We start from the raw sequence: 9,219 nt of genomic DNA, 5'->3' as shown, positions 1-9,219 counted from the left end.
CTGGGAGGCTAGGGCTCACCAAAAGTATTCCCAATTGGGCCCCGCACCTCCTGGTCCATGGTAGACAAAAATGCTGGAGAAACTCAGCGGGTGAGTCAGCATCTATGGAGCGGTGGAATTAGGCAACGTTTCGGACCGAGACCCTTCTTCAGATTGATGTGAGGGGGGGTGAGGGTGGGGGGGGGGGGGGGGGGGGGGGGGGGGGGGAGGAAGAAAGGAAGAGGTGGAGGCAGTGGGCTGAGGGAGAGCTGAGATGGGGAGGAGAAAGTAAGGACTACCTGAAATTAGAGGTCAATGTTCATACCGCTGGGGTGCAAACTGCCCAAGCGAAATATGAGGTGTTGCTCCTTCAATTTACGGTGGTCCTCACTCTGGCCATGGAGGAGGCCCAGGACAGAAAGGTCGGATTCGGAATGGGAGGGGGAGTTGAAGTGCTGAGCCACCAGGAGATCAGGTTGGTTATTGCGAACCGAGCGGAGGTGTTTGGCGAAGCGATCGCCAAGCCAAGAGTCTCTATTGTTTTAGTTTAGAGGTACAGCACAGAGACATGCCCTTCGACCCACTGAGTCGGCGTCAACCAGCAATCTGCACATTAACACCACCCGACACTCACTAGGGATAATTTACAATTATACCAAGCTGATTTATCTACAAACCTGTACGTCGATGGAGTGTGGGAGGAGCCTAGAGTACCCGGAGAAAACCCATGCAGTCACGCGGGGATCGTACAAATTCCATACAGACAGCGCCCGTAGTCAGGATCAAACCCGGTGCTGAATCTCTGGTGCTGTAAGGCCGCGACTATACCGCAGCCCTTACTAATCAAGAATTTGTCAATCTCCGCCTTAAAAATACCCAGTGAATTGGACTCCTCAGCCATCTGTGGCAATTAATTCCACAGTTTCACCACCCTATGACTAAAGAAATTCCTCCTCGTCTCCTTTCTAATGGTGCATCCTTTTATTCTGAGGTTGTGCCCTCTGGAGAACTCTATCCTTTCAGCTACACCAGGCTGGTCAGAAAGGTGTGTCTGGTAGCTACAGTTCCTTGTGTCTACTTGGCCTAACACTACATACATTTCCCTTCCTCCTCCCCTCACTTTCTCTCCCACTGCTACCCCCCTTCCTCCACTAAAAGTCAGTCAACCAGTTTCACAATTCGCAACAATGTATCCCTCTTGGGATCACATCATCCCGAGCCAACAATCACCTTCAGTCAATCTCCCTCCTCCCTGCCTGATGCTGGCCCTGATTCGCCTTGGCCTTTTCCTGTTTCCTACTCCCCCGCACCCTACAATCATTCTGAGGAAGTTACCCAACCCGAAATATCACCCATCCATATTCTCCAGAGATGCTGCCAGATCCACTGAGTTACTCCAACATTTTGTGTCTTCCTTTGGTATAAACCAGCATCCGTAGTTCCTTTTTTGTTAGAATGTTTCCCCACTGTTCAGTTTGCACCTTAGTGCTGCCCTCTGGTGCTGAGGTTGTTGGCTGACTCTAGGATTCCTTTCAAGCCCTTTGGTTTGACAGGGTTTCCATCTCTACCTTGCCAGCATGAGCCAGCTCTCGACCCCCTCCCCTCACCCTCAACGTCTCCCCGCTCAACCCATTTTACCTGTCGGGCAGCAAATGTCATAGAAAAATAGGTGCAGGAGAAGGGCATTCGGCACTTCGAGTTAGCACCGCCATTCAATATGATCATGGCTGATCATCTAAAATCAGTATCCCGTTCCTGTTTTCTCCCCATATCCCTTGATTCCTTTAGCCCTAAGAGCTAAATCTAACTCTCTTGAAAAGATCTAGTGAATTGGCCTCCACTGCCTTCTGTGACAGAGAATTCCACAGATTCATTACTCTCTGGGTGAAAAGGTTTTTCCTCATCTCAATCCTGAATGGCCTACCCCTTATTCTTAAACTGTGACCCCTGGTTCTGGGGTCCCCCAACATCAGGAACATTTGTCCAAATATATAACATAAGAATGTTATATATTTCTGTAAGATCCTCTCTCATCCTTCTAAATTCCATTGAATACAAGCCCAGTCCACCCATTCTTTCATCATATGTCAGTCCCGCCATCCTGGGAAATAACCTGGGAAATCTATGCTGCACTACCTCAATAGCAATAACGTCCGTCCTCAAATTAGGAGACCAAAATTGCACACAATACTCCAGATGCAGTCTCACCAGGGCCCTGTACAATAAGGGGTAAACCATTTAGAATGGAGATAAGGAAACACTTTTTCACACAGAGATGTGAGTCTGTGGAATTCTCTACCTCAGAGGGCGGTGGATGCTGGTTCTCTGGAAACTTTCAAGAGAGCTAGATGGGGCTCTTGAAGATAGCGGAGTCAGGGGATATGGGGAGAAGGCAGGAACAGGGTACCGATTGTGGATGATCAGCCATGATCACATTGAATGGCGGTGCTGGTTTGAAGGGCCGTATGGCCTACTCCTGCACCTATTGTATATTGTCCACTTTTTAATAAAGGAGGGGGAGCGAAAATGGGGAATTATAGACCAGTTAGCCTTACACCGGTAGTGGGGAAGATGCTGGAATTGATTATTAAAGGTATTATAGCAGCACATTTGGAAAGCAGTGATGGAATCGGTCAAAGCAAGCATGGATTTATGAAAGAAATTCATAAGGAATTCATTCTTTTGGAATTTTTGAGGATATAACAAGTAGAATGGATAGAGGAGAGCCAGTGGATAAGTTCCCACACAAGAGATTAGTGTGCAAAATTAAAGCACATGGTATTGGGGGTAGGGTACTGACATGGATAGACTGGCTGGCAGACAGGAAGCAAAGAGTAGGAATGAATGGGTACTTTTCATAATGGCAGGCAGTGACTAGTGGGGTGCCGCAAGGCTCGGTGCTGGGACCCCAGTTGTTTGCAATATATATGAACAATCTAGACAAGGGAATTAAATGTGACATCTCTAATTTTGCGGATGTCACAAAGCTGGGTGGCAGTGTGCTATGAGGAGGATGCTATGAGGCTGCAGGGTGACTTTGATAGGTTGTGTGAGTGGGCAGAAGCATGGCAGATGCAGTATAATGTAGATAAACATGAGGTTATCCACTTTGGAGGCAAGAACAGGAAGGCAGATTATTATCTGAATGGTGTCGGATTAGGAGAAGGGGAAGTGCAATGAGACCAGTGAAGAGAGCTAATGACATGTTGGCCTTCATTGTGAGAGGATTTGAGTTTATGAGCATTGAGGTCCTCCTGCAGTTGTACAGGACCCTGGTGAGACTTCATCAGGAGTATTGTGTGCAATTTTGGTCTCCTAATTTGAGGAAGGAAATTATTGCTATTGAGTTAGTGCAGCGTACGTTCACCGGATTAATTCCCGGGATGGCGGGACTGTCATATGCTGAAAGAATGGGATGACTGGGATTGTATTCGCTGGAATTTAGAAGGATGAGAGGATATCTTATAGAAACATATAAAATTCTTAGAGGATTGGACAGGGTAGATGCAGGAAAAATGTCCCCGATGTTGGGGGAGTCCAGAACCAGGGGTCACAGATTAAGATAAAGGGGTAGGCCATTTAGGACTGAGGTGAGGAATAACTATTTCACCCAGAGAGTTGTAAATCTGTGGAATTCTTTGCCACAGATGGCAGTGAAGGCCAATTCACTGGATGCTTTCAAGAGAGAATTAGATTTAGCTCTTAGGGCTAAAGGAATCAATGGATATGGGGAAGAAGCTGGAACTGGGTACTGATTTTGGATGATCAGCCATGGTCATATTGAATGTGGTGCTGGCTCGAAGGGCCGAATGGCCTACTCCTGCACGTATTTTCTATGTTTCTCTGTGTAGGGTGGAACTGCAGATAATTGTTTAAACAGAAGGCAAACATAAAATGCTGGAGTAACTCAGCGGGTGAGGCAGCATCTTTGGAGAAAAGGAATACGTGATATTTTTGGTCGAGACTCTTCTTCAGACTGAGAGTCAGCAGAAAGAGGAATGAGAGATATAGATGGTACCTAGGACAATGAATGGAAGATTTGCATTAAACAATGATAATCAAGGAAAGGTGGTGCCCACAATGGTCCATGGGATGTGATAATGTGTTATACGGGCAGTAGAAATCAACGGGACAACAGTGAATCTAGTTTGATGACTAGGGTGGCGAACGGATGGAGAGAGATGGGATGCAAGAAATGGAGAGAGGGGAGATGCAAGTACACAGCTGGTGTCCCGGTGCCTTCGTAACAACCTGGAGTTCACTGCTCTTAAGACAGTGGAATTGATAATAGACTTTAGGAGAGCTCCCCCCCCCCCCCCCCCCCCCCCCCCCCGCCCCTAACTCACCATCAACAACACCACAATCACATCTGTGGAGTCTTTTAAGTTCCGGGGAACCATCATCTCCAATGACCTTGAATGGGGGCCACCATCGACTCCACAGTCATAAAGGCACAACAGAGGATGTACTTCCTGTGGCAGCTGAGGAAGCACAATCTGCCACAGGCAATGATGGTCCAATTCTATACGGCCATCGTAGAGTCTGTCCTCACTTTCTCCATCATGGTCTGGTTTGGCTCAGCCACCAAGCACGACACCCGGAGGTTGCAGTGTATCGGCCGAGCAGCAGAGAAGGTTATTGGCTGCAACCTTCCCCCCATTGATGAACTGTACACTGCAAGGGCCAGGAAGCGAGCGGGCAAGATCATCTCTGACCCCTCTCACCCTGGCCACAAACTCTTTGAATCACTTCCCTCTGGAAGGCCACCCCTTGACTGTCAAAGCTGCCACAGCCAGACATAAAAATAGTTTTTTTCCACGAGTAGCTCTACTCAATAACCAAAAATCTGTAGCCTTCTTTTGCTCTGCTTTTTTATTTAATTCGCATGTTTAATCGATAATGTTTTATTATTAATGTTTAATGTTTTATTCTTAATTGTCACTGGATGTCATGTTGTCATGTTGTTACTTGCGAGTGGAGCACCGTGAATTCCTTGTATGTTATCATATTTGGCCAATAAACTTATTAATTCATTCATCTCACCACTTACCTGTCCCTGCAATGCAACCCGTTTCCCCCAACGCAATATTCCACCACTCGCCCATAGCCCCAAACTGCGCAGATGCAGATCATTTGTCCTTATCCCCCAACATTCCCTCCCCCTCCTCTTCACCCTCCCTCTTCTCTCTCCTCTCCCCTCTCCCTGCTCCCCCACTCCTCACCTCTCCTCTATCGCACTCCCCCACTAAACACATGTTTATATAACATTTCTCCTCCCCCCCCCTCCCCCACTCCTTCCCTCTCCTTACAACAATGTAACAAATCTCTCATTGCACTGGGTGGAACACACTCCTCCCTCACCCCCCCCCCCCCCCCCCCCCCCGCTCCTTTTAACCCTCCCTCCCCTCTCCCTGCTCCCCCACTTCTCTCCTCTTCCCTATTGCATTCTCCCACTAAACACAATATTTAAATAACATTTGTCTTCCTCCCCTCACTCACTCCCTCCCTCCCTCTCCTTACAACAATGTACCAAATTTCTCGTTGCATTGGCTGGAACACAGTTGATCGCCAGTTTATGTAAATGAGATCCCATTGTGATGTCATTGTTGGGTGGAGCACTGTTGATGGGCAGTTTATGTAAATGAGATTCCATTGTGACGTCATAGCTGCTAAATGCGAAACTGGCACTGCAGTGTTCAAGTGATTCTTTCTCAAACGTTCTCAAAAATCTGAATAACCAGTAAAATATAACATCAATCTGAATGAAACTTGATACACTTCACCATAAGAAAATTGTGAGTTAGGTGGTGCAAAAATTGTAGCGCTATTGTGTACCAATTTTGGCATCATTGAGGTCATGAAAAGCTGGAAAACAAACACACAAACTAACAGACAAGATGAGAGTTTTAGTAATTTATTAGGCAAAGTGGGACCCGTTGGGTCCCTGGCACACGGGAGGCCTGATCTGTAGATCAATCACTATTGCTGATTTGATCCATGTCTGGCTTTGCCGTTGTTCACCCGATCCGTATCGAGTTCGGTTTCCACTATACCATCTGGTGGTGTGTGACTAGCAGTTCTGTTTGATCTAGGACTCGGAGCCTACAACAGCTTATGTAATGTTGTGTCTATGTGATGTTATTAAAATACTTATTATGAAGTTAAACGGCTCCGTGTTATCATCACTTCATACATGGCGTCAGAAGCAACACTTCACATCGATCTTGGCTGCTATTTATACGACTTTCCACACTCGGCTGAAGCTTTCCGAAAACCGGACCCACTTGCCTTCGACAGCGATATCGGAGAACGATGGCGTACCTTCGAACAAGAGAATGATGTTTTCATTGATGCTGCACACCACGATAAACCTCCCCGCGTCCAAGCTTCCCACCTCAATCTTGCTGGACTGGAGGCTATTCGACGTGGCATGTCCTTTGTCTACGCGGAGGAGGTAAACTATCCGGGAGGGGAGGTTGTCACCCCTGCTGAATCGATACATGACCCGGTGTGTCTCAAAGATAAATTTACAGCAGCTATGCAGTCCATAATCTAACCTCACCATGCAGCGGCACAGATTTAACACGTGTATTCAGAGATCTGGTGAGCCGGTCGAGTCTTATGTTAACTCTTTGAAGGTCGCAGCAAGGAGCTGCAGTTTGGAGATATTTGTGATGAGTTCATTAAAGACAGGATTGTGTGTGGCATTGTCGATGAGAAGTTTGGAAGAGAACTGTTACGTGATTGCGACTTGACACTGGCTAAAGCTATCTCCACCTGTCGAGTTCACACTAAAACGCGGAGTTTACGGCGGCAATCGGCTTTCAGTATTGAAGCTACACAGCCTGAGTTCAGAGGATAACGGCGGCAAAGGGAAGCGATGCAAGTCCCGCTTGGTAAGCTTGTGACGGGATTTATTGTCGATTGCACTCATTGCGGGAGCTCTCATGCTGCAGAAAGGGAGAAGTGTCCTGCTTTTGGCCAACTTTGGCGCGGCTGCAAAACGCGTGACCATTTCTGAAGATGCTGGCGATCTCGACCCAGCAAGGGTATTCCGAGGGATGGGATATGTTGGTATTTGGATGGGCAAGGGCTGACTAGGAATAGTCAACATGGTTTTGTACGTGGGAGGTCGTGGCTCACAAATCTGATTGGGTTTTTTGAAGACGTGACCAAAAGGGTCGATGAGGGCAAAGCTGTAGATGTTGTATACATGGACTTCAGTGAAGGGTTCGACAAGGTTCCGCATGGTAGGCTGCTCAGGAAGGTGAGGTCGCATGAGATCCAAGGAGAGATAGCTGAATGGATAGAAAATTGGCTCCATGGAAGGAAGCAGAGGGTGATGGTGGAAGGTTGCTTCTTGGACTGGAGGCCTGTGACTAGTGGTGTGCCTCAGGGTTAGGTGCTGGGCCCATTACTGTTTGTCATCTACATCAATGGATTGGATGAGAACATACAAGGCAAGATTAGCAAGTTTACTGATGATACAAAAGTGGGTGGTTTTGCAGATGGTGAAGATGGTTGTGAAATATTGCAGCAGGATCTGGATCAATTGGCCAGGTGGGCTGAGGAATGGTTGATGGAATTTAATATAGAGAAATGCGAGGTGTTGCATTTTGGGACGTCTAACATGGGCAAGACCGAAACAGTGAATGGTAGGGCTCTGGGTAGTGTTGTAGGGCAGAGGGATCTAGGAGTACAGGTGAATGTTTCCTTGAAGGTCAATTCGCAAGTGGTCAAAAAGGGTACACTGGCATTTATCAGTCAGAGCATTGAGTAGAAGTTGGGCCATGTTGCAGTTGTATAAGATGTTGGCGAGACTGCATTTAGAGTATTGTGTTCAGTTCTGGGCACCATGTTATAGGAATGATGTTGTCAAGCTGGAAATGATACAGAGAAGATTTACGAGGATGTTGCCAGGACTAGAGGGTCTGAGCTTTAGGGAAAGGATGAGTAAGCTGGGACACTATACTGTGGAGCGCAGGAGGATGAGGGGTGATCTTATCGAGGTGTATAAAATCATGAGAAGAATAGATCGGGTAGATGCACAAAGTCACTTGCCCAGAGTAGGGGAATCGAGGACCGGAGGACATCGGTTTAAGGTGAAGGGAAAAAGATTTAATAGGAATCTGGATAACATTTCACACTAAAGGTGGTGGATGTATGGAACAAGCTGCCAGAGGAGGTAGTTGAGACTGGGACAATTGCAACGTTTAATAAACAGTCAGACAGGTACATGGATAGGACAGTTTTGGAGGGATGTGGGCAGCTGGCCCTAGTGTAGATGGGACATGTTGGCTGGTGTGGGCAAGTTGGGCCAAAAGTGACACCTGTATCATTCTTTGTTTCCCTGTCCGTTCCCTGCTGGTTCCCTGTGGAATCCCAGCCAAGCGAGGCTGTTACTGCTGTATCTCGGCTGCACCCACACAGGGGACCATTCTGGGCGTCTCCCTCTCCCTGCAGTGACTGACATCGCAGTGCCACCTGCCTTTTACATAAGTACTTGTTGAGCCTGTCGAGTCTGTGTGGAATGTTGTATTCTCTGCCCTGCCCATACCCAATATATAACTTGTTATGTTGCCCTGCCGTGATGTTAAATAACCCAGCACAATAAACATACCAGGGTTTTATTCAGAACAAGCAGTGAGAGGAGTCCTGATTATTTAATAGGACCCTGAGAGGTAATTTATTTTCATAAAGGTTGGTGGGTGTATGGAGCGAGCTGCCGGAGGAGGTAGTTGAGACAGGTAGTATCACAACTTTTTAAGAAACGTTAGACAGGTACAGGTTTGGGGAGATAAGGGCCAAACGAAGGCACGTGGCACCAGTGTAGATGGGGCATGTCGGTAGGCATGAACAAGTTGGGCCGAAGGGCCTGTTTCCATGCTGTATGACTCTATTGCTCTCTATAACTCCCCTGTGACTTGCACGGTTGTGACATGACATTCCAACTCATAGAGTCATCGAGTGATACAGTGCGGAAACAGGCCCTTCGGCTCAACACTCCCACACCGGCCAACAATGTCCCAGCTCCACTAGTCCCACCTGCCTGCGCTTGGTCCATATCCCTCCAAACCTGTCCTATCCATCTACCTGAGTGTGCATTTATACACGATGTTTGTGTGTGTGTGTTGCACGTGTGCACTAATGCGTGTGCACTGCGAGTGTGTGTTTGCACGCGTGTGCACTGTGAGTGTGTGTTTGCACGAGTGTGCATCGAGCGTGCACCGAGCTCGGTTC

The sequence above is a fragment of the Leucoraja erinacea genome, chromosome 11, assembly GCF_028641065.1.
Source record: "Leucoraja erinacea ecotype New England chromosome 11, Leri_hhj_1, whole genome shotgun sequence".
Taxonomy (NCBI): Eukaryota; Metazoa; Chordata; class Chondrichthyes; order Rajiformes; family Rajidae; genus Leucoraja; species Leucoraja erinaceus.
This window is presented reverse-complemented; position numbering follows the sequence as displayed.